The following is a 27,374-nucleotide window of genomic DNA, read 5'->3' on the forward strand; positions in this document are numbered from 1 at the left end:
GCCAGGTCGCGGCCGCACCTCTTGCTCCACCTCCTTGGCGCCACCACCGGCAAGTCCTACCTTTGCGCCTCCTTCCCCTTGGTGCCATGGCCTTCCTTCCCCGGCCTCCTCCTCACGTCGGTCGCCATGGACGCGCCTCCCTACTACCAAAGACGCCGCCAAGCTCCGCCCCACGGCCCTGGCCTCCGACCGCGCCAACCCCAGCGCCCCTGCATCCTCTCCTCCTACGTCGTCTGCCTGCCATGGCCTCCTGCCATGGGCCAGAGAAGCCACGTCGAACATCTCCAGCCGCTCCCCTGCAGCTCCTCCTCCACCTGCGCTGGTAGCGCCGTCCGCCGTGCCGTGCTGCCGCTGCCTTCGCCCGCGCCGGCGACCTCCACCACATCTTCGCCTGCGTCCTCCTCGTGCACGCTCCTGCCACGGCCATCACCTACCCGACGCCCTTGTTGTTGCTGCTCCTCATAGGTCTTCCTGGTGCCCTCGTCTCTGCTCGCGGGAGGACGAGTACGACCGCTGCTTCGATCTGTGATGCATGAGACCCCTTGGCCTTGCTTCGATCTGGTTACGTCGAGACCACCATTGCAACGTTGATTCCTCTGCCACGGCGTACCTCAAGTTCGTCTACACAAGACTGCCAAGTACCTCGATGCCCGATGCCTAAAACGACCACCGTACAGGGAATAATGCCAAGTATTAGATCAACGAGGACCGCCAAGTTTGTCTTCCGCCGTCTCCGAAATTGTCAAGTACCACTACGAGATGTGCAACTACTTCCATGATGAAACGAGAACAACTACCGCCGTTGAAGGCCGTCAAGTGAACATCTACCGACGACGTGTACGACCTACTCCGTGAACGTGTACCACTACTGCCGCTCGAACGTCTACGGAACATGAACCGTCGACCCTCGAAGACCCGTGGACGTCAAGTTCCTTGTTTTGACCCCGAACACCTACGGAGTGTGAACATCTACGAAGCGAGGGCCACTACTTCCACTACCGTCGCGAGAACGTCTACTTCCTCTACTTTGCACCGAACCCGAACCGTCTCGTTTGCATGCTTCAAAGGTATAACCCTGAGACGACGTCCGTGAACGAATGCTTGCGATGTATGAGTTGAACCGTGTGTTGCTCCGTGTCCATAGTGTCTCTCGCTTCCATGCCATCAACTCATGGGACACCCGGTATCCGGGAGCGCCCCACCATCTTTTGCACGCAACCACACACTTCTCCTTTGCATCGGTATCTCAACCGAGTTACCGGAACCGGAACGTTGCCGTGGCACCGTTATCGTTATCGTTGCTGTGGCACCCCTTTTCTTTCCACCACGGTGAAAAATGCTTCATAATGCTCTTGTCAACTTTTAATAAAGATTGCATAAACTTGAACATGTCAGCCGCATCATGTTAATAATATTTAAATGGTTAAAATTGTTGTTGCATTAAATTGTTAATGCATATGGGGATTTACCGAAATTGTTGTTTGATGTTTCCGACCTCATTTAAAATGCCTAATTGTGAAATTTAATCATGTTTCACCCCTTGCCATGTTAACAACATTTAATATTGTTGGGTACATAAACAAGAGAGAACTAAATAAGTCATGTGGTGTTTCGTCAATATGCAACTCGTTGCATATTGAGCTCCACTAAATTTGTAGTATTGTTTGTGCACTTTGCCATGCCATGCCTCATTAAACCGGACATGCATCATACTTGGTTGCGCATCATGCCATGTGTATGCTTGTGATTGTTGTTTACTAGGTTGTTTGCTTCTTTCCAGTGTTGCTTCTTCGAGTTAGTTCCGATAACGTCGCGTTTGTGAGGATCCGTTCGACTACGTCCGTTTGTCTTCTTCATGGACTCGTTCTTCTTCCTTGCGAGATCTCAGGCAAGATGACCATACCCTCGAAATCACTTCTATCTTCACTTGCTAGTTGCTCGCTCTTTTGCTATGCTGCGATACCTACCACTTGCTATATCATGCCTCCCATGTTGCCATGTCCAGCCTCTAAACCACCTTGTCCTAGAAAACCGTTGTTTGGCTATGTTACCACTTTGCTTAGCCCCTCTTATAGTGTTGCTAGTTGCAGGTGAAGATGAAGTTTGTTCCTTGTTGAAACATGATTATTGTTGGGATATCATTATTATATCTTGTTTACTTTAATGCACCTATATACTTGGTAAAGGGTGGAAGGCTTGGCCTTATGCCTGGTGTTTTGTTCCACTCTTGCCACCCTAGTTTCCGTCATACCGGTGTTATGTTCCATGATTTTGCGTTCCTTACGCGGTTGGGTTATAATGGGAACCCCTTGACAGTTCGCCTTGAATAAAACTCCTCCAGCAAGGCCCAACCTTGGTTTTACCATTTGCCACCTAGCCTTTTTCCCTTGGGTTCTACAGACTCAAGGGTCATCTTTATTTTAATCCCCTCGGGCCAGTGCTTCTCTAAGTATTGGTCCAACCTGAGCGATGTCCGGTGCCCCTTGGGCAACCAGGGTCTATGCCAACCTGACGTCTGGCTCATCCGGTGTGCCCTAAGAACGAGATACGTGCGACTCCTATCGGGATTTGTCGGCACATCGGGCGGCTTTGCTGGTCTTGTTTTACCATTGTCGAAATGTCTTGTAACCGGGATTCCGAGTCTTCTCGGGTCTTCCTGGGAGAAGGAATATCATTCGTTGACCGTGAGAGCTTGTGATGGGCTAAGTTGGGACACCCCTGTAGGGTTTTGAACTTTCGAAAGCCGTGCCCGCGGTTATGGGCATATGAGAATTTGTTAATGTCCGGTTGTAGAAAACTTGACACTTAACTTAATTAAAATGCATCAACCGCGTGTGTAGCCGTGATGGTCTCTTTTCGGAGGAGTCGGGGAAGTGAACACGGTTCTTGTGTTATGCTTGAACGTAAGTAGTTTCAGGATCACTTCTTGATCATTTCTAGTTCACGATCATGCTTTGCTTCTCTTCTCACTCTCATTTGCGTAAGTTAGCCACCATACATGCTAGTGCTTGCTGCAGCTCTACCTCAGTACCCCTTTCCTACCCATAAGATTAAATAGTCTTGATCTCGCGGGTGTGAGATTGCTGAGTCCTCGTGACTCACAGATACTGCCAAACAGTTGCAGGTGCCGATGATACCAGTGCAAATGACGTGACGGAGCTCAAGTCGGAGCTCGATGAAGGTCTTGTTCGTTGTGTTGTTTCGTTTCCTGTCGATCAGTAGAGGAGCCCAGTCGGGGCGATCGGGGATCTACATTAGGGGTGGTCTTCTTTTATTTTGGTTCCGTAGTCAGACCTTGATTGTATTCTGGCATATGATTACTAGAAAAATTCCTTAGGTCCACCAATTTATTTCAGAATTGTTGGACTTACAGAAGTATACGTTTGATACAGATTACTACGGACTGTTCTGTTTTTGATAGATTCTGTTTTCTATGTGATGTTAGCTTATTTTGATGAATCTATGAGTAGTATCGGAGGGTATGAACCATAGATAAGTTGGAATACAGTAGATATTAAACCAATATGAATTTAGAATGACTTCACAACAATACCTAAGTGGTGGTTTTATTTTCTTATACTAACGGAGCCTACGAGTTTTCTGTTGAGTTTTGTGTTGTGAAGTTTTCAAGTTTTTGGTAAAGATTCGATGGACTATGGAATAAGGAGTGGCAAGATCCTAAGCTTGGGGAAACCCAAGGAACCCCAAGGTAATATTCAAGGATGACCAAGAGCCTAAGCTTGGGGATGCCCCGGAAGGCATCCCCTCTTTTGTCTTCGTTCATCGGTAACTTTACTTGGAGCTATATTTTTATTCAACACATGATATGTGTTTTGCTTGGAGCATCATTTGATTTTTTTTAGTATTTACTTGATGTTATTTAGAGCAATGTTTTGCATCTATATTCTCGATAAAAATGTCAGGGATAGCCTTTACTATGCTTATTTTGCAAGTATACATGTTGCTGTTTGAAAACAGAAAGTTTACCGCTGTTGCAAAATTTCCTTAGAAAAGTCAGAATGTGATAAAATGTTGAAACCTTTTGCATATTAAACTCTGATAAATTTACTACAGTGGGAATTTTCTTTCATAATTTTTGGAGTTACGTAAGTAGGATGAATCTTGCATTCTTTACAGACTGTACTGTTTTGACAGATTGCTGTTTTGTTTGCCTTGTTTGCATATGTTTGCTTGTTTAATGATTCTATTTGAGGATAGGAGTATTAAATATGCAGAGACATTTAGTATGCAATGTTGAATAATAATTTAAGTTATTTGTTACAGTAGAAGATGATAAAGTTTTGCATTGGTTTATACTAACTTATCTCACGGGTTCTTGTTGAGTTTGGCGTGGTTGAAGCTTTCGAGATTTAGGAAACCGAGATATAAAAACAATTAAGGAGACACAAAAGCTCAAGCTTGGGGATGCCCAAGGCACCCAAAGATATTATTGCAAGAAGTATCAAGCATCTAAGCTTGGAGATGCCCTGGTAGGCATCCCATCTTTTCTTCTTCAACAACTATCGGTTAGTATCGGTTGAACCTAAGTTTTTGCTTCTTAACATGAGTTGTGCTATCCTTGCAATGTAGTTTTATTTTGTTTTGCTTGATGTTTGAATAGAATACCAGATCTGGAATTATTAGATGGGAGAGTCTTCACATAGCTAAATAATTATTTAACTACTCATTGATCTTCACTTATATCTTTTTGGAGTAGTTTGTCATTTACTCATGTGCTTCACTTATATACTATGAGTAAATGGTTGAATGATTTGAATGTCATAAATCTGAAATAATATATATTTCATATGCTTATCCCATGGGTAGTAATGATTTTACATATAAGAAGTAGAGATGGTAATTTATTGAAGGTTAGCAAACATTGTATTGGTCACTAGAACAATTCATGAAAGAATATTGAAGGAAGAGATATTTCACATATAAATATACTATCCTGGACATATTTTATGATTGTGAGCCCCATTAATTATTTTCAAACCTGAGCAAATTAGTTGAAGTTGGACAAGCAAGCCAACCTAATGAGTTATGCTTGGGTATATTTGTCGGTGTTCCGGGAACGGGGGTCCCCAGACTTGCTTGCCTGCGGCATGCGGCGTGGCTCAAGTGGGGGCCCAGCGCGACCCATCTTCATCAGCTCAAGCTCAAGACCCTCGCGAGGGGCCAAGCCTCGCGGGGTGGACGACAGGAAGCTTCCTCAAGAGCGGCCTCATTAGGCAGGCTCGCGAGGAGGCGGAGAGATCAATGCAAGGGTACCTCGCGAGGATCCCATGACGCAAGCCATGACGATCAAGGCCAGGCGGGCGCCAGGCGGGCGTCGGCCTGCGCAGTGTCCTTGTTTCCCGTTTGGTGCAAAGGGGGCAAGCACAGGCCAAGGCATTGGGCAAAGGTTGCCATTCCGGTACAACAAGACCAAGACCAGCAGAGCGGCAGGACAGAGGTCACCATGGAGCCCAAGACGGTGTCATCACCAGTGCTTTTGGCAGCCGAAGACCACCTTTGGTCAGGATAACTTGTACTAGATGTTCTCCTTCAAAATGGCCAATTGTTGCCGCCCTTCCCGCTCAATTATTCGGGGAGAGGCCCAGGGCCTCTATAAATAGAGCTAGCCTCCACAAAGGAAAGGGGACACCCGGGAAGAAAGAGGAGAGGGAGAGAGATCTGGTAGAACCCTAGTAGAGAGAAAGAGAGGCGACGGAACTCACCCTAGCAGTTCATCGCACCAGCTCAAGAACACCTCTCGCGAGGCTGTTCTTCCATTGTACTATTCATCATCAGCCCCAGAGGCAATCCACCACACCACACACTGGAGTAGGGTATTACACCACAACGGTGGCCCGAACTAGTATAAACCTCGTGTCTCTTGTGTTGTTCATCATTTTCATCTTAGTTCGCACGAGAGGATTGGACGTAGATCGGTAGGGGAGAGATCTCCGTGCGCATCCCAGTGTTCGAACCTCAAGGGTCTGCCGAAACCCGAAATCCGACATTTGGCGCGCCATGTAGGGGTGCGCCGAAATCTTTCTTCCGCTGTTCGCGTGTGATCTTCCGTCGTGTCCATGGCTGACGCTTGCCGGGCTCGCGCCGAGCACCGGGCTGTTCGCGCCACTCGCGTCGCCCAGACGGCGCCCGTCGGCGGGCACCCGAGTCGTTCCCCGTGGCCCGCCGCCACCGGCCCGGCGGGGAATGAGCAGCAGGCCTCGTCCCAGCATCCTTTGGTGCGGCGGGATGGCCGCACCGCCACCCCGTCGCTGACTCCAGCTGGCTCGTCGTCCCACGCCCGTCGCGCACCCATGGATGCGCACGCCTCACTGCTCTTGGCGCAGGAGCTCGTCCACTATAGCCTCGTCGACAACCTCTACGAGGACTGGCTCGCCCGCATCATCGAGCTCGTCAGTGCCGCAGGGGGCTCCCCCTTGCGGTCCCTCTTGTTGCTTCGCCCTCCATCATGTGCAGGGAGCGAGGATCAGGAGGCGCCTCCGCCGCCTCCTCCCCAAGAAGGTGCCTTGGCTCCAAGGCGCGCAGCCCCAGGGCGGGACCCTCCACGTCCGGCGCCTGCGCAGCAAGAAGGGAGCTGCCAAGAGATCCCACGTCCCCGGGAAGGTGCTCGCGTGCTCCCAGCACCGGCACGCCAAGATCGCGCCCCAGCGCCTCCATGACGAGACCCCGTGCTACTCCCAGTGGCGGCACGTGGTGACCCGCAAGAACAAGTCCAGCACCAGCAAAGGGCGCCGGTGGCCACGGTGGGCTGCCTCACCTTCACCCCTGAGCTGCGCGGCGTCACATGGCCAGGCAAGTTCAAGCCTGACCTTCCTCCCCGCTATGATGGCACAGCGGACCCCGCGGAGTTCCCGCAGCTCTACGAGCTGGGCATCGTAGCCACCAACGGAGACGAAAAGGTCATGGCGAATTGGTTCCCCATGGCGCTCAAGGATGGCGCCCGCACCTGGCTCCCGAACCTGGCTCCCGGCACGATCTCCTCCTGGAGCGAGATGCGCACCCGCTTCATCGCCAACTTCCAGGGCACACGCGACCAGCCCCCGGCCGTGAGCAACCTGCGCCGCATCAAGCAACAGCCAGGAGAAACCCTGCAGAAGTACATCCAAAGCTTCAACTACGCTCGCCTCAAGATCACCAAGGTGACTGAGGAAGCTGTCATCTCAGCCTTCTCCGACGGCGTGGGCGATGTGAAGATGAAGGAAGAGCTAGCAATCCATGAAGACCTGTGCACATCCCTGGAGCTGTTCAACTTGGCGACCAAGTGCGCCAGGGCTGAGGAAGGGCGTCTCTCCCTCCTCGAGCTCCCGACAGCCGACCCAGAAGAAAAGAAGCCCAAGGCCAAAGACGTGAAGCGCAAGGGGGCTGCCATGCTAGCAGCGGAACCAGACACCAATCGAGGCAGGGAGTAGCCCGAGTCATCCAAGGGCGGACGGTACTGCGTGTACCACGACCTCCACACCCACAACACCAACGAATGTCAAGAGCTCAGAGCCGTGCGAGATGGGCGGATTGGCCGACGCCCAGAGCACAACGACAGGGGCTATGGCCGAGGAGGAGGAAGAGGTGGCGAACGATGGGAAGACCGTGGCCTTCGTCGGGGATAGCGTGACCGCCCTCGCGAGGATCGTTGGCAGGACCAGCCTCGCGAGGGAGGATGGAGGGACCAGCCTCGTGAGGGCCACCCGCATGGCAACGCAGGCCTCCCTCCTCTGCCGCCTCCACCAAGGAGGAACGAAGACCAACACCAAGATGATGGGGCCGGGGGCTTCCAAGAGCCGCGTGCAATTGCTTGCATCTTGGGTGGCGCCCAGGCCCCAGCCTCACAGCGCATCTTCAAGCAGTTTGCTCGTGAGGTGAATGCAGTCCTTCCCAAGCTTGAGGCCACGCGCCCTCTCAGGTGGTCTTCGTGCGCGATCACATTCAGTTCCGCAGACCAGCTCAAGTGTGCGGCAACGGCCGGAGTCCTCCTGATGCTTTTCTCCCTAGTAATCAGCAACGTGCAGGTTACCAGGACCCTCATCGATGGTGGGGCAGGACTCAATGTCCTGTCCGTCGAGACGTTCGACAATCTCCAAGTGTCGTATGACTAGCTTCAGCCGACCAAGCCTTTCTGAGGAGTCACCGATGGTTCCACTATTCCAATTGGGCAGGTTCGCCTCCCGGTCACCTTCGGGCAACGCAACAACTACCACATCGAGCTCATCGACTTCGACGTCGCTCACATCTGCCTGCCGTACAACACCATCCTTGGGTACCCAGCCCTAGCCAAGTTTATGGCAGTGACTCACCATGGTTACAATGTCCTCAAGATGCCAGGAAGCGGTGGAGTCATCACCGTACATTGTGAAGAAAGGGACGCAGTGTGCTTTCTTGAGCGTGCATTCCAAGTCGCAGCAATCAAAGACCCAGATCACGGGAGCAGGAGGCCTCCCGAGGCGACCCTCAAGAAGAAGAAGACCTCACCTGGCCCGAGCCACAAGGAGGCAGGCACCTCCGGAGGTATTGCGTCAGGATTCGCGCCCGATCTGGGAGCGCCGCCCTCTCACACATAGGAAGGCGCGCCTGGCGCCCTCCTCAGGCAGGGCTCGAGGGCTCTCTCTTGGAGAGCCGCCGACCTTGCCAAGGTCGCGGGGGAGGCGCTCGGGCACCACTTGGAGGTGTGCTTTCAAGCACGCTTCCCTCAGGAAGGTACAAGTGAAAGGAGACCAAACCCCACGAGTTCATCACAAGGAAGACCCATGAGCTACAAGAGTACAGAGTCATGCGCGGCAGCCGCAGCTCACCTGCTGTGGCCCCACATCCAGGCGAGGATGGAGGACTGCGCATCTGCGTCGACGTACCAGGGCTCAACCGAGCTGCGTTCCAGGAGCACCTATGGCCTTCGGCCGTAGGGCGCTGCGAGGGACCACCTCACAGCTACGTTCGCATGCCCTTCGGCCTGCCGAGCGCGGTCACCGCACATCAGTGCCAGTCGAGGAGCATTCTGGAGGCTCAGGAGGGCAGGCATCGCACGGTCCAAGCGGAGGTGGCGATGGTCCCCGAAGAACTGCACGTGCCACCAGAGCCTCCCGAGGCCCCTGGGCCTGGGGGCTCATGAGGGCCGACGTCTTCACCGCGCATCGCTCACTTCCTCAGCATCACTTCATCTTCAACAGCACCAGGTGACATCTTTCAGAGTTCAACTTTCAGCTGGGAGCGCCCACAGGGCTGCACCATTCCCAGGCCACGTGGGCCCGTCCCCGTGGCATGTATCCATTTTGGTTATGCTTTTACTTACCTTGTTGGGGGCGCCCCTCGGGCTGCATCATCCCCACGCCGCTCGGGCCCGACCCAGCGGCAGTTGCTTTTCCAGCATTTACCTTAGGGTGAAGTTGTTTTTTCATGCTTAATCTGATTCCCATAATTATCACCTACTGGTTGTCGTCATGCAAAATGCTTGCACGTTAAAAGGGGGGTACCTGAGCATCGCGACTCATGGGCTCCTACTGGCTCTCCATCCCTCACCCCCTGGCCTTGACCCACGACATCGCGACCTGTCATACCAGCGGCGACTGAGCTCGCTCGAGGGCCGGGACCTGAGGACGTAGAGCATTTGCATTCTAACAACCATGCAGGAACACACCAATTGATAAAGGCCCAGAGCCAGGCGCAACCCGCCTCGAGGTAGGGCCTCGTGAGTCCCGCACTGGCTCACGGGTGCCTAGATACACCTCTCCTAGCCCTACCATGCCGGCCACGTGTCAGGGCGGGGCTGTACATGCCCCGAGGGCTCCTCCCGGAGGGGAGACCCCTCCCATGCACCAGTGGAAGCACCATGCTCCGCGCTGGCTGACGACACTACCGAGGAGCGGCTATGCCCGTACACATACGGAAGCGCTATGCTCCGCGCTGGTGATAAATAACTGAGGGCGGCCCATGGCCGTACCAACCTCAGGGAGCCCAGAGCTCAGTGTCCGGCACCATCGCAATGCCTCCCCTCGGGAGTGCCGCGCGAGGGGGCTGGACACGGGGGCTACGCCCGGGCCTCGCCCGAGCGCACGCCACCCAGCCAGGTCCCTTGGACCTGGTCATCGCGCGCCACTCCCCGAGCGGAGCCAAGGTACGAAACCCGTTTGAGCGTCAAGGGGGACTCCTGAGCATCGCAACTCAGGAGCCTAACTTGCCACGTAGCCCCTTACTCCTTAGTCCCGTCCATGGTTTCCGGTCAGGGCTAACGCTGGGTGAGGTACGCGCGGGGCCGGGCCCTGCCGACGTAGAACGGTCAATCCACTTCTCGCTCCGCCCTTCCCTACTTGTTGCTCGCATGTCAAGGGGGACTCCTGAGCATCGCGACTCAGGAGCCTAACTTGCCACGTAGCCCCTCACTCCTTAGTCCTGTCCTTGGTTTCCGGTCGGGGCTAACGATGGGTGAGGTACGCGCGGGGCCGGGCCCTGCCGACGCAGAGAGTAAGCAAGTAGGAGAGGAAAATGCAAATTCCGGGAAATTCAAACCAAATATTACAAGCCATAAGATTGTTCCACAATGCCAAGCACAAGTTTAAACGCCTCCGCGAGGCATGGTGCATGTGCAGGAATAAAATAGGATGGAAGTCGCGAAGGGATCACTCCCCAGTAACGCCGTCACCGGTGGTGGAGTTACGCTGGACGGCTTCGCCTCCCGAGGTCACGATGCCGGTGGCACCGCGCCCGGGCAGGATGCTGGGGGAGCGGAACTTCCCCAGCAAAACCTCGGCTCGGCCTCTCACGACCTTAGCGGCGGCAGCGGCACGGTCGCCGCTCACGGGCTCCACCAGGCTGTCGAAGTCGACGTTGGGGTCGCGCAGGTAGACATGGCTGAGGACACGCGTTAGTGTCGTAGAAGACAGGACACGCGCCTCGGCCTCGACCGTGGGGCCAAGGTCGTCCGCGACATCCTCAAGCGCATCAACCAGGAAGGGGAGCATCTTGGCGGGGCTACCCTCCTCACCAGCCAACGGCTCCTCCAGGCCGCTCTCATACAACGTCTTCAGTATGCCACGAGCCTTCTTCTCCAGCTTCGCGAAGGCCACCCGGTCCTCCGTCAGGACCTTCGCCTTGGCGTCCAGCTCAGTCCTATCTGCCTTCAGCGACCGCTCCAGCGTCTCCAGTCGGTTGTGGCGGTCATCAAGCTTGGCGTCCCGGTCCTTGGCGGCGGCCTCCCTAGCCTTCATCTCTTTCTCCATCTCCCAGCGGCTGTGCACCTCCTTGGCGAGCTCATCGCGCAGGCCTTGCAGCTCGGCCTCAAGCATCTTGCAGCGGCCCTGGGCATTTGCAGCATCGCCCAGGGCAGCATCGCGAGCGGCCTTGGCTTGGTCAGCGGCCCGCTTCTCCTTGTCGGAGGATGACACGGCCCGGCTCAGCACCGCTCGGACGGAAGCAGCAGAACGGGCCTAGCCAGAGGCCAATTCCAGGCGCCCGGCCACTAGACGAGGGTCCGCGCTCAGGAGATCCTCCCGCAGTTGGCTCAGCTCATTGGCGACCTGGTCCAGGACAGCGGCGGAGGGAGCAGAAGAGACAAGAACCTGGGGAGCAGGCGGAGAAGATGGCAGCATGACCACGGCTTGGCAGGAAGGGACCTCCTGAGCCTTGGCCGCCACGGCCGCAGCGTCGGGCATAGTCGACTCCAGGTCCAGCGGGGCCACGGGGGCTGACTCCTCGCCGGGGTGCCCCAGTTGGCCTCGCGAGGGCGGTTGGGTCAGAGAGGCGCGGGCCTCACCATCCTCTCCCCCAATAGCCGAAGGCGTCGCCCCGACAAACAGATTCGCCCCAAGCGGGGCTGCAGAAGCCTCCTTCAACCTCTTGGCAGAAGGTGCCGGCCTGGTAAAAGAGCGCAAATGTCAAGCCTCAGCAGCAGAAACCAAGCAGAGCACGAATCGAGCACTTACTGGACGTCGCCCGTGGATTCAAGCAACTTCCGGCCAAACTTGAAGCCCGAGAGCCTGCAGCGGGGGTCAGCCTTGGAGGGCCCGAAAGTAGAAGGCGCGTCAGGAGGGATGGAGCTGGCCTTGGACCCCCCAGGGACCAGAGCAGACTCTGGGGGAACCAGGCTCGACCTTCCCTTCCTCATGACCGAGGAAGAGCCCTCCCTTCCTCGCCTGGCGCTGGCCTCGTCGTCGTCCGGCATGGAGCGGAGGGCCTGGGACCTGTGCTGAGGGAAGGACTCCCCCCAATCCTCGCCAGTCTCCTCCGAGTCAGACGCTTCCTCCTCCGCCTCTTCTTCCCCACTGGAGCTTCCAGAGGACAAGTTCACCGTCGCCAGGACAGCCAGATCTTCGGGAGCTGCCTCGGGCACCAGCCCCTCACCGTTGAAGGTGGGCATGGCGTTCACCACCTGCTCCCAGTCGTCATGAAGGAACAGGGGGACGGGGGCGCCCACCGGGCTCGCCATGTCTCCCCCAACCAAGGAATGGAGGTCCACAGTCAGATCCTCATCGGTCAGGGCCTCGGAGCTCAAGCGGAGGGAAGCGTCTACTCGTCCAAGCCTCCACAGTGGGAGCGATTGCTCCTGGAGCGGAGCCACCCGGTGCTCCAAGAACTCCCTTAGGAGCGTGGCCCCGGTCAGCTTCGCCGCCCCCAAGTTGCTTGGCCTCAGGTCCGTGTTCATCCTCCTCAACACCACCTTCGCACGAGGGTCGACAAGCTCCGCGCGGGACCATGCGTCAACGGACTTAGGTTGCCCCGTGGGCAATACCAGCCGAGGATGGAGGCACCCGACATCCATCATAACCCACTTGCTCCGGTAGCCTTCGATCATCTTCCCAGGCTTCAAGATGGCGTTGGAGCTGGAGTATGCAATGAAGCTCGCGCATGTGGAGACCTGAGCGCTGGAAACCGGGAGGGAGAAAAAGTGGCGTAGCAAGGCCACCGAGGGCTTCACACCAACATGAGCCTCGCAATAGTAGGTGAAAATCGCCAGGAGAAGGACAGAGTTGGGGTGGAGATGCAGGGCCTGCAAGTTGTATTGGCGGAGAACGGCATAGAAGAACTCAGAGAAAGGAGGCACCAGACCGGCGACAATGGCACTCAAGAAGAACGGGTAGAAGGTGCTCCCCTTGCCCTCAGGCTGGTCGGAGCCGACCTTGAGCACAGTCGCCCCCTCGCTGCCCTGCGCCACCGTCATCAGGCGTGCAAGGGCGAGGTTCTTCTCCGACAAATTCAGGGAATCCAGGGCCAGCGAGTACCAAGCATCAGCTGGGGACTTGCGAGTCGCCATGGCGTACCGGATGCGAAGGATTGAGACGGATCTAGAGGATTTCGGGAGCAAGAAGGAGGAAAGCGAGAAAGGGGATCTAGGGCAAGGCGGACGAGAGCAGGGCAAGTAAGCCTGGCCCAAGCACCCCCTTTTTGTCAGTCGTGTAGTTGCCGAGGCGTCATGGGAAGTGCAGACGCCCACGTCCAATCAACCACCACGCGGCGCCCAAGGCCGCAGGCTGTTAGGGCATGTGGCGCTTCGCGCTTGCCCCTTCGCTTCTCTGCTAGGCCAAGCACGCGCGCGCCTTGGGCCCGAGGTTTATTGTCGGTGTTCTGGGAATGGGGGTCCCTAGACTTGCCTGCCTACAGCCTGCGGCGTGGCTCAAGTGGGGGCCCAGCGCGGCCCATCTTCATCAGCTCAAGCTCAAGACCCTCGCGAGGGGCCAAGCCTCGCGGTGCGGACGAAGGAAGCTTCCTCAAGAGCAGCCTCATCAGGCAGGCTCGCAAGGAGGCGGAGAGATCAATGCAAGGGTACCACGCGAGGATCCCATGATGCAAGCCATGACGATCAAGGCCAGGCGGGCGCCGACCTGTGCAGTGTCCTTGTTTCCCCTTTGGTGCAAAGGGGGCAAGCACAGGCCAAGGCATCGGGCAAAGGTTGCCATTCCGGTGCAACAAGACCAAGACCAGCAGAGCGGCAGGACGGAGGTCACCGTGGAGCCCAAGACGGCGTCATCACTAGTGCTTTTGGCAGCCGAAGACCACCTTTGGTCAGGATAACTTGTACCAGATGTTCCCCTTCAAAATGGCCAATTGTTGGCGCCCTTCCCGCTCAATTATTCGGGGAGAGGCCCAGGGCCTCTATAAATAGAGCTAGCCTCCACAAAGGAAAGGGGACACCCGGGAAGAAAGAGGAGAGAGAGATCTGGTAGAACCCTAGTAGAGAGAAAGAGAGGCGATGGAACTCACCCTAGCAGTTCATCGCACCAGCTCAAGAACACCTCTCGCGAGGCTGTTCTTCCCTTGTATTATTCATCATCAGCCCCAGAGGCAATCCACCACATCACACACTGGAGTAGGGTATTACACCACAACGGTGGCCCGAACCAGTATAAACCTTGTGTCTCTTGTATTGTTCATCATTTTCATGTTAGTTCGCACGAGATGATCGGACGTAGATCGGTAGGGGAGAGATCTCCGCGCGCACCCCAGTGTTCGAACCTCAAGGGTCTGCCGGAACCCGAAATCCGACAATATTTGTATATAAGTTATATTGTTATGGATCTTCTAACATGTGGTGCTTGCTTTTTAGAATCCTTTGCTAGCCAAAATATCTGTACTAAGCAGGAATACTGCTTGTGCATCCAAATCCCTTGAACCAAGTTTCTTCCATGAGTGTCCACCATACCTACCTATATGCGGTATTTACCTGCCGTTCCAAGTAAATTTGCATGTGCGAAACTCTAAACCTTCAAATAATAATATGTTTTGTATGCCCGAATCGCTCATGTAGCGACTAGCGGCTGTCAGTATCTTCCGTGCTAGGTTTATTCTCAAGATGAGTGGACTCCGCTCATCATTCACGAGAAAAATGGCTGGTAACTGGGATGCCCAGTCCCATGATCAAAAGATCAAAATCAAATAAAAAATAATTGCAAACAAAACTCTCCCAGGATTGATGTTAGTTGGAGGCACCCGTTGTTTTGAGCAAGGCATGGATTGATGATTGTTGGTGGAGGGGGAGTAAAATATTTACCTTTCTGTTTGGGAACCGCCTATAATGTATGTAGTATGGAAGATATTGGGAACTCTTGGTCGTTATGTTGACAATGAAAGCATACCTCTCAAAATTATTTTCATCTCTGTTTTTGCTTTGAGCTTTGGCACCTCTGCAAATCCCTGCTTCCCTCTGCGAAGGGCCTATCTTTTACTTTTATGCAAGAGTCAGTAGTATTCCTTCTCATTCCAACATACTCTTTAGTTGGCAAGCATCATGTGATGGAAAGATCTAGGCATATATGGCCATTCAAATATATTTGAGCATGAATTATTACTGTTGACATTACCCTTGAGGTAAAAGGTTGGAAGGGAAACATTAAGCCCCTATCTTTCTCTGTGTTCGATGAATACTATTTGTTGTAAAAATATGCTTTGAGTGGTAGCAATCATGGAAGACTAAGTGATAGTTGAGTATGTGGAGTTTGCTAAATCAAAGCTCTAACATAGACTCTTCCTGAAAATAAGATGAATTGTAATTGTTTGATGACTAATAACAAGGTTTGTTAGTTTTCAAGAAAGTTTATTGTCTATATTTTAACATGTGAATAGTTTGTTACTTGATCATGAAAAGTTCTATGAGTTGAGCTACTGTTATGACATATAATGATGCTAGAAAAGGTGATTGAAATTATCATTGATCAAACTTATGCACCTGCTAGCATTCACACTTCATAAATTCTTTATTTTATCTTTTACCTACTCGAGGACGAGCAGGAATTAAGCTTGGGGATTGATACATCTCCAATGTATCTACTTTTCCAAACACTTTTGCCCTTGTTTTCGACTCTAACTTGCATGATTTGAATGGAACTAACCCGGACTGACGCTGTTTTCAGCAGAATTACCATGGTGTTATTTATGTGCAGGAGCAAACATTCTCGAAATGACCTGAAACTTCACGGAGACACTTTTCAGAAAATAAGAAAAATACCTGCCAAAGATGAAGGCCAGGGGGCCCACCACCTTGCCACGAGGGTGGGGGGCGCGCCCCCTACCTCGCGGGCCCCCTTTTGCCTCTCCGACTCCAACTCCACCTCCATATATTGTGTTTTGGGGAGAAAAAAATCAGAGAGAAGAAATCATTGCGTTTTACGATACGGAGCCGCCACCAAGCCTTAAAACCTCTTGGGAGGGCTGATCTGGAGTCCGTTCGGGGCTCCGGAGAGGGGAATCCGTCGCCATCATCATCATCAACCATTCTCCATCACCAATTTCATGATGCTCACCGCTGTGTGTGAGTAATTCCATCATAGGCTTGCTGGAAGGTGATGGGTTGGATGGGATCTATCATGTAATCGAGTTAGTTTTGTTAGGGTTTGATCCCTAGTGTCCACTATGTTCTGAGATTGATGTTGCTATGACTTTGCTATGCTTAATGCTTGTCACTAGGGCCCGAGTGCCATGATTTCAGATCTGAACCTATTATGTTTTCATCAATATATGAGTGTTCTTGATCCTATCTTGCAAGTCTATAGTCACCTATTATGTGTTATGATCCGTTAACCCCGAAGTGACAATAATCGGGATACTTACCGGTGATGACCGTAGTTTGAGGAGTTCATGTATTCACTATGTGTTAATGCTTTATTCCGGTTCTGTATTAAAAGGAGGCCTTAATATCCCTTAGTTTCCGTAAGGACCCCGCTGCCACAGGAGGGTAGGACAATAGATGTCATGCAAGTTCTTTTCCATAAGCACGTATGACTATATTCAGAATACATGCCTACATTATATCAATGAACTGGAGCTAGTTCTGTGTCACCCTAGGTTATGACTGTTACATGATGAACCGCATCCGGCATAATTCTCCATCACCGATCCATTGCCTACGAGCTTTCCATATATTGTTCTTCGCTTATTTACTTTTCCATTGCTATTGCTATCATCACTACAAAATACCAAAAACATTACTTTTACTATTGTTACCTTTTGCTACCGTTACCACTACTATCATATTACCTTGCTACTAAACACTTTGCTACAGATATTAAGTTTCTAGGTGTGGTTGAATTGACAACTCAGCAGCTAATACTTGAGAATATTCTTTGCCTCCCCTTGTGTCGAATCAATAAATTTGGGTTGAATACTCTACCCTCGAAAACTATTGCGATCCCCTATACGTGTGGGTTATCAAGACTATTTTCTGGCGCCGTTGCCAGGGAGCGTAGCTCTATTCTTTGAGTCACTTGGGATATATATCTGCTTATCATTATGAAGAACTTGAGAGATCCAAAAACCAAGATCTATCCCTCGACTACGAGGGGAGGTAAGGAACTGCCATCTAGCTCTGCACTTGATTCACCTTCTGTTTTGAGTAAGCTTGCGACACCTACACCTGCTTCTGCTATTTGTTCTGATATGTCGCATGTTATTGATGATGCCACTTCTGCTATGCATGATGCTTATGATGAAACTACCTCTATGCCTGATACTACTATGCCACTTAGTGATTTTCTTGATGAACAACTTGCTAGGGCTAGAGAAATTGAAAATATTGAATCTGATGATACTGATGAAAGTGATGATGAAGAACCATTGCTATTCCTAAGGGTTATGTATTTGATCAGGATGCTTCTTTTGCCATTTTAGCTTGTAGAAATAGAACTGAACTTCAAAGATTATTAGCTAAATGGAGTAAGCAATCTCTAAATGCTAGAATGAAACCTGACCTTGCTTTTGCTACTTCACCTATCTTTGTTACTGATAAGGATTATGAATTCTCTGTTGATCCTCATATAATTACTTTGGTTGAATCTGATCCTTTTCATGGTTATGAATCTGAAACTGTTGTGGCACATCTTACTAAATTGAATGATACAGCCACCCTGTTTACTAAAGATGAGAGAACTCGCTACTTTTATATCCTTAAAATATTTCCGTTCTCATTAAAGGGTGATGCTAAGATATGGTTTAATTCTCTTGATCCTGGTTGTGTGCGTAGTCCCCGGGATATGATTTATTACTTCTCTGCTAAATATTTCCCTCCTCATAAGAAACAAGCTGCTTTAAGGGATATATATAATTTTGTGCAAATTGAAGAAGAGAGTCTCCCACAAGCTTGGGGGAGGCTTCTCCAATTACTTAATGCTTTGCCTGATCATCCTCTTAAGAAAAATGAAATACTTGATATCTTTTATAATGGACTAACCGATGCCTCCAGAGATTACCTAGATAGTTATGCTGGTTCTGTTTTCAGAGAAAGAACACCGGATGAAGCCAAAATTCTATGGAATAATATGTTGACAAATGAAAATAATTGGACACCTCCGGAGCCAATTCCTGAGCCTATTCCTAAACCAACTCCGAAGAAGAGGGGTATTCTATTTCTCAGTCCTAAAGATATGCAAGAGGCAAAGAAATCTATGAAAGAAAAAGGTAATAAAGCTGAAGATGTTAAGAATTTACCTCCTATTGAAGAAATACATGGTCTTAATTTACCGCCTGTTGAAGAAACATATAATCCAAATCCTTTACTCATTGAAGAAACTCATGGTCTTGATAACCCGACACAGGTAGTAAAGGTAAATTCTCTCTATAGATATGATAAAGTTGTAATCCCGTTTACTAAGTTTGCTAGCCCATGCTTAGATGAGTTTGATAAATTTATGGCTAAGCAAGAAGATTTTAATGCTTATTTTGGTAGACAATTGAAATACAATTCAAATATGCTTGGACACTTGGGTGATTATATGGCCAATGTTAAAAGTGAACTTAAACTTATTAGTAAACATGCTTCTATGGTTATCACTCAAGTAGAACAAGTACTTAAAGCTCAAAATGATTTGCTTAATGAATTGAATAGTAAAAATAATGATCATGCTGTTAGAGTGGCTACTAGAACTGGTAGAATGACTCATGAACCTTTGTATCTTGAAGGCCACTCTAAGAGAATTGAGCAAGATTCTCATAGAAATAATATAGATGCACCTAGTTCTTCTAAAAAGAAGAAAAAGAAAAATGATAGGACTTTGCATGCTTCTAGTGATCCTATTGTTGAAACACCTGAGAATCCAAATGATATTTCTATTTCTGATGCTGAAACTCAATTTGGTAATGAACCTGAAACTAGTAATAATGCCAATAATAATGTTCATGATGATGCTCAACCTAGTAATGATAATGATATAGAAATTGAACCTGCTGTTGATCTTGATAACCCACAATCAAAGAATCAATGTTATGATAAGAAAGACTTTGTTGCTAGGAAACATGGTAAAGAAAGAGAGCCTTTGGTTCAGAAACCCATGCCCTTTCCTCCCAAACCATCCAACAAAAAGGATGATGAGGATTTTGAGCGCTTTGCTGAAATGATTAGACCTATCTTTTTGCGTATGCGATTAACTGATATGCTCAAAATGAATCATTATGCTAAGTATATAAAAGATATTGTTACAAATAAAATAAAGATACCGGAAGCTGAAATTTCCACCATGCTTGCTAATTATACTTTTAAGGGTGGAATACCAAAGAAACTTGGAGATCCCGGTGTACCAACTATACCATGCTCCATTAAAAGAAACTATGTTAAAACTGCTTTATGTGATCTTGGAGATGGTGTTAGTGTTATGCCTCTCTCTTTATATCGTAGACTTGATTTGAATAAGTTGACACCTACTAAAATATCTTTGAAAATGGCCGATAAATCAACTTCTATACCGTTGGTACTTGTGAGGATGTGCCTATTGTAGTTGCAAATGTTACTATTTTAACGGACTTTGTTATTCTTGATATTCTCGAGGACGATAATATGTCTATTATTCTTCGAAGACCATTTTTTAATACTGCAGGGGCTGTTATTGATTGCACTAAAGGCAATGTCACTTTTCATGTTAATGGTAATGAGCGCATGGTACACTTTCCGAGGAAACAACCTCAAGTTCATAGTATCAACTCTATTGGAAAAAATCCATCGGTTATATTTGGAGGTTTTGAATTTCGTCTTCCTACTGTCAAGAAGAAATATGATATTCTTATTATTGGGGATGTGCATATCCCCGTTGAGGTAACATAGTGTTATTCGAAATTTCTCCGGTTCCATGTTATCTGGAATGAGTTCGTTAACAAGACTTGATCAACCTTGTTAATGGATTCCTTTTGATGATCATGAGATGGATGAAACTAGAAGGCACAACCATCTATAACCCACTTTTACTTTCTGTTATTTATATTAAATAAAAAATATATTTTTTTGTCTGTTATCTGATTATGCGTGCAATATAAAAATACCTCGAAAATAAAAGTTCTCCAAATGCCCTGAAAATTAAATATGATTTTTTCTAGAATATTTGAGGATTTATGGAACTCAAAACTCACCAGGGGGGTCAACCACCTGCCCACGAGGGTGGAGGGCGCGCCCCCTGCCTCGTAGGCCCACGGTGTCCCTCCTCCACTTATTCTTTCACCCACACACTCCTTCTTCATCCCCCAAACACGAATATCCAGCTCAAACCCGAGTCCAAGCTCGTTTTGCTGCCATTTTCGATCTCCTTGCTCAAAGCACCTCTCACAAAACTGCTTGGGGAGATTGTTCCTTGGTATGTGACTCCTCCATTGGTCCAATTAGTTTTTGTTCTAGTGCTTTATTCATTGCAAAATTTTGCTGCTTAGGTGACCCTGTTCTTGAGCTTGCATGTCAAATTTATATGGTCAAAAGTAGTTTTGATGCATGATATCGGCCCTAGGCACTTGTAGGAGTAGTTGCTATCAATATTAATGAGTTTGGTTTACTTTTATTTTGGAGTTACTAAAAATTCAGAAAATGACGAGGAGACTTTTGAGGGGCTCATCGAGCCAAAGCTCGAAGGAGAAGGCACCGAAGCCTAAGTATAATTTGCCTCGCACCGCGGAGGTTTGGGCGTGTGAATGGCATTCCGAGGATTTCTTGAGAGCGGCCGGGATTTATGAAGATTTTCATGAATTGGCTCAGACTACAGGCCTTACCGCTTTCCTCCACGACCAATGCGATCAGTATATCTTGCTCACAAATATCTTTGTGCAAAATTTTCATTTCCATTCTAGGAGCTCACCACCTATGGTGGAGTTTTATTTATATGATGAGCATAAGGAGATGCCACTCTATGACTTCTGTCGAATTTGTTTAGTCCCTTTTGAGGGCAATACAGAAGAACCACATCGTGATGATGTGGAGGGATTTATTGACACTATCACTGTAGGGGAAACAAGGAAGGTTTCCGATGCACGAATCACTAGCATACACTTTCCTGTTTTACGTTATTTTGCACTATTTGCTAGTCATTGCTTAATTGGTCGCGGAAACTGTGGAAACCTGAGTATCCTAGATATTATTATTTTGCACCACGGTTTATATGGTGATAACTCTTTTAGTATGGGCGGCATTATTGCCAAACGGTTAAGTCTGAACCGTACGAAGGGCCCCATCTTTGGAGGCATCTATGATACATGCCTAGCTGCACATTTTAACATACCTATTAGGCATTATGAGAAGGAAGAAAAGGTGCTGCCTCATGTTTATTTAGATTATAAAATTATGGTGGCACATGATTTTATTGTTAAGAATAGGGAAGGATAGCTTAAATATCAATTGTTCTTTAATAAACATCATCCTGAGACTATTACCTTGCCTGCTCCTTCTTTGTTTGATTTGACTATGGGCACGTATCTTGTTCCGTTGACGACTATCCACGCCTATCGGAACCCTGCACCAGCCGAGGAGCCAGAGCTGGAACCACAATTTGATCCTTCACGACAGTCTAATTACCAGTGGAATCCGAAGATGATTGCCAGCCAGTGGCAATCGGAGTCTTCCTCGTCTACATCACAGTACGACCCCAGCTATTATTATGGATATCAGCCAGGCCAGCCGCAGCCATAGACCAACTTAGGCCAAAAGCCTAAGCTTGGGGGAGTACGTATTTCCCACCGACATTACATTCATGTTAACACACTCATTGCTAAGTGTTGGTGTGCATACTTTTTCATTGTATCATCCATGCTAGGTTTTTTTCCTTTTTATGCTTTCTTCTTGTGTGTTTAATAAACCTTCAGAAAAAACAAAAAAAATTAGTTGTGGCCTTTAATTAATTTACTTTCCATGCTTGTAGTAGTAATTAAGAAGAAAACCCAAAAAGATTTCATGTTCTTCTTTTGCTTGTTGGGAGCTTTCCCGTGTAAATAGTTTTATTTCTTTTCTTTTGTTTGGGGGTCGATAGGAGAAGACCATAATTAAATTGTTGTAGTGGCTCTTATATGCATTATTATTGATCTGACAAAAGAGCCCATACTGCCTTCTCTTCTCCTGTTTATTGAAGGCTTGCAGATTCCAGCTTAGTCCAATGCACGCGTGATACGTCTTCGTCGTATCTACTTTTCCAAACACTTTTGCCCTTGTTTTGGACTCTAACTTGTATGATTTGAATGGAACTAACCTGGACTGACGTTGTTTTCAGCAGAATTACCTTGGTGTTGTTTTATGTGCAGAAAGCAAATATTCTCGGAAAGTCCTGAAACTCCATGGAATACCTTAGAAAAAATAATAAAAAATCCTCGCCAAATATGAAGACCAGGGGGCCCACACCCTTTCCACGAGGGTGGGGGGCGCGCCCCCTACCTCGTGGGCCCCTTGGAAACCCTCCGACGCCAACTGCAACTCTATATATTTTCTTTCAGAGAGAAAAAAATCAGGGAGAAGAAATCATCGCGTTTTACGATACGGAGCCGCCGCCAAGCCCTAAAACCTCTCGGGAGGGCTAATCTGGAGTCCGTTCGGGGCTCCGGAGAGGGGGGTTCGTCGCCGTCGTCATCATCAACCATCCTCCATCACCAATTTCATAATGCTCACTGCCGTGCGTGAGTAATTCCATCGTAGGCTTGCTGGACGGTGATGGGTTGGATGAGATTTATCATGTAATCGAGTTAGTTTTGTTAGGGTTTGATCCCTAGTATCCACTATGTTCTGAGATTGATGTTGCTATGACTTTGCTATGCTTAATGCTTGTCACTAGGGCCTGAATGCCATGATTTCAGATCTGAACCTATTATGTTTTCATGAATATATGTGAGTTCTTGATCCTATCTTGCAAGTCTATAGTCACCTACTATGTGTTATGATCCGGCAACCCCGAAGTGACAATAATCGGGACCACTCCCGGTGATGACCATAGTTTGAGGAGTTCATGTATTCACTATGTGTTAATGCTTTGTTCCGGTTCTCTATTAAAAGGAGGCCTTAATATCCCTTAGTTTCCAATAGGACCCCGCTGCCACGGGAGGGTAGGACAAAAGATGTTATGCAAGTTCTTTTCCATAAGCACGTATGACTATATACGGAATATATGCCTACATTACATTGATGAACTGGAGCTAGTTCCGTGTCACCCTATGTTATGACTATTACATGATGAACCGCATTCGGCATAATTATCCATCACTAATACGGTGCCTACGAGTTTTCCATATACTGGTTTACGCTTATTTACTTTCCCACCGCTACTGTTACAATCACTACAAAATACCAAAAACATTACTTTTGCTGTCTTTACTTTTGTTGCCGTTACCACCACTCTCATATTACTGTGCTACTAAACACTTTGCTGCAGATACTAAGTTTCCAGTTGTGGTTGAATTGACAACTCAAATGCTAATACTTGAGAATATTCTTTGGCTCCCCTTGTGTCGAATCAATAAATTTGGGTTAAATACTCTACCCTCGAAAACTGTTGCGATCCCCTGTACTTGTGGGTTATCAAGACCTTTTTCTGGCGCCGTTGCCGAGGAGCTTAGCTCTATTCTTTGAGTCACTTGGGATTTATATCTGCTTATCATTATGAAGAATTTGAGAGATCCAAAAACCAAGATCTATCCCTCAACTACGAGGGGAAGTAAGGAACTGCCATCTACCTCTGCACTTGATTCACCTTCTGTTATGAGTAAGTTAGCGACACCTACACCTGCTTCTGCTATTCGTTCCAATATGTCACACGTTATTGATGATGTCACTTCTACTATGCATGATACTTATGATGAAACTGCTTCTATGCCTGATACTACTGTGCCCCTTAGTGAATTTCTTGAAGAACAAATTGCTAGGTCTAGAGAAAGAGAAATTGATGAAACTGAATACGATGATGATAGTGATGATGAAAATATGCCTGTTATTCCTGAAGGTTATCTTTTTGATAAAGATTCTTCTTTAGCTATTTTAGCCTACAAAGATAGATATGAGCTTAAAAGGTTATTAATTAAATGGAACAAAGAATCACTTAGAGATAAAATGAAACCCGATCCTGCTTTTGCTACTTCACCTATATGTGTTCCTGATAAAGATTATGAATTCTCTGTTGATCCTGATATAATTACTTTGGTTGAATCTGATCGGTTTTATGGCTATGAATCTGAAACTGTTGTGGCACATCTTACTAAGTTAAATGACATAGCTGCCCTATTCACTAATAATGAGAGATCACGTTACCTCTATTTACTCAAAATATTTCCGCTCTCATTAAAGGGTGATGCTAAGATATGGTTTAATTCCTTGATCCTGGTTGTGTGTGTAGTCCCCAGGATATGATTTATTACTTCTCTGCTAAATATTTCCCTGCTCATAAGAAACAAGCTGCTTTGAGGGAAATATACAATTTCGTGCAAATTAAAGAAGAGAGTCTCCCACAATCTTGGGGGAGGCTTCTCAAGTTACTTAATGCTTTGCCTGATCATCCTCTTAAGAAACCTGAAATACTTGATATCTTTTATAAGGGACTAACCGATGCTTCCAAAGATTACCTGGATAGTTGTGTTGGTTCTCTTTTCAGGGAAAGAACACCGGATGAAGCTGAAATTCTATTGAATAATATGTTGACAAATGAAAATAATTGGGCACCTCCTGAGCCAGCTCCCGCTCCAGTTAATGATCCTATTCCTAAACCAACTCAGAAGAAGAGAGGTGTTCTATTCCTCAGTCCCGAAGATATGCAAGAGGCAAAGAAATCTATGAAAGAAAAGGTATTAAAGCTGAAGATGTTAAGAATTTACCTCCTATTGAAGAAATACATGGTCTTAATATACCGCATGTTGACGAAGTATATGATCTTAATCCTTTATTCATTGAGGAACCTCCCGATATCCCGACACAGGTAGTAAAGGTAAATTCTCTCTATAGATTTGATGAAGGTGATATTCCTCACTATAAGTCTGCTAGGCAATGCTTTGATGAGTTTGATAATTTTATTGTCAAACAAGAAAATTTCAATGCTTATTTTGGTAGACACTTGAAATATGATTCCGATATAATTAAATACTTGGGTGATTATATGGCTAATATTAGAGGTGAACTTAAACTTGTTAGCAAACATGCTTCTGTAGTTACCACTCAAGTAGAACAAGTACTTAAGGCTCAAAAAGAATTGCTCAATGAAATGAATAGTAAGAAATATGATTATGCTGTTAGAGTGGCTACTAGAACTGGTAGAATGACTCAGGAACATTTGTATCCTGAAGGCCACCCTAAGAGAATCGAGCAAGATTCTCAGAGAAATAATATTGATGCACCTAGTTCTTCTAAAAAGAAGAAAAAGAAAAATGATAGAACTATGCAAACTGCTAGTGAACCTATTGCTGAACCACCTGATAATCCAAATGATATTTCTATGTCTGATGCTGAAACACAATCTGGTAATGAACATGAACCTAGTAAAAATATTAATGATGATGCTCAACCTAGTAATGATAATGATGTAGAAATTGAACCTGCTGTTGATCTTCATAACCCACAATCAAAGAATCAACGTTATGATAAAAGAGACTTTGTTGCTAGGAAACATGGGAAAGAAAGAGAACCTTGGGTTTAGAAACCCATGCCTTTTCCTCCGAAACCATCCAAGAAGAAGGATGATGAGGATTTTGAAATCTTTGCTGAAATGATTAGGCCTATCTTTTTACGTATGCGATTAACTGATGTGCTCAAAACAAATCCTTATGATAAATATATGAAGGATATCATTACTAATAAAAGAAAAATACCAGAAGCTGAAATTTCCACCATGCTTACTAATTATACTTTTAAGGGTGGAATACCAAAGAAACTTGGAGATCCCGGAGTACCTACTATACCTTGCTCCATTAAAAGAAATTATATTAAAACTGCTTTATGTGATCTTGGAGCCGGTGTTAGTGTTATGCCTCTCTCTTTATATCGTAGACTTGACTTGAATAAGTTGACACCTACTGAAATATCTTTGCAAATGGCTGATAAATCAACTGCTATACCTGTCGGTATTTGTGAGGACGTGCCCGTGGTGATTGCAAACGTTACTATTTTAATGGACTTTGTTATTCTTGATATTCCCGAAGATGATAGTATGTCTATTATTCTTGGAAGACCTTTTCTTAATACTGCAAGGGCTGTTATTGATTGCAACAAAGGCAATGTCACTTTTCATGTTAATGGTAATGAGCATACGATACACTTTCCGAGGAAACAACCTCAAGTTCATAGTATCAAGTCCATTGGAAAAATTCCATTGATTATAATTGGAGGTTTTGAATTTCCTCTTCCTATGGTCAAAAATAAATATGATATTCTTATTATTGGGGATGTGCATATCCTCGTTGAGGTAACATAGTGTTATTCGAAATTTCTCCGGTTCCATGTTATCTGGAATGAGTTCGTTAACAAAACTTGATCAACCTTGTTAATGGATTCCTTTTGATGATCATGAGATGGATGAAACTAGAAGGCACAACCTTCTATAACCCACTTTTACTTTCTGTTATTTATATTAAATATAAAAAAATATTTTTCTGTCTGTTATCTGATTATTCGTGCAATATAAAAATATCCCGAAAATAAAAGTCCTCAGAAAGCCATGCCAATTTAATATGATTTTTACGGAAATATTTGAGGATTTACTGTGCAAAAATTACCGCGGGAGGAGCTGCCACCTGGCCACGAGGGTGGTGGGCGCGCCCCCCTCCCTAGGGCGTGCCCCCCTGCCTCGTGGGCCCATGGTGGCCCTCCTCCACTTATCCTAGCACCCATCTTCTTCCTCTACCTCACACAAACCCGAAAAACCAACTCAAGCACAAGTTCCAGCCACTTTTGTTGTGATTTTCGATCTCCTTGCTCAAAGCACCTCTCGCAAAACTGCTTGGGGAGATTGTTCCTTGGTATGTGACTCCTCCATTTGTCCAATTAGTTTTTGTTCTAGTGCTTTATTCATTGCAAATTTATGCTGCATAGGTGACCATGTTCTTGAGCTTGCATGTCAAATTTATATGGTTCCAAGTAGTTTTGATGCATGATATAGGCACTAGGCACTTGTGGGAGTAGTTGCTATCAGTTTTATTGAGTTTGGTTTACTTTTATTTTGAAGTTACTCAAAATTTCCGAATTT

Source organism: Triticum dicoccoides, chromosome 6A (genome assembly GCF_002162155.2).
Source record: "Triticum dicoccoides isolate Atlit2015 ecotype Zavitan chromosome 6A, WEW_v2.0, whole genome shotgun sequence".
NCBI classification, from domain to species: Eukaryota; Viridiplantae; Streptophyta; class Magnoliopsida; order Poales; family Poaceae; genus Triticum; species Triticum dicoccoides.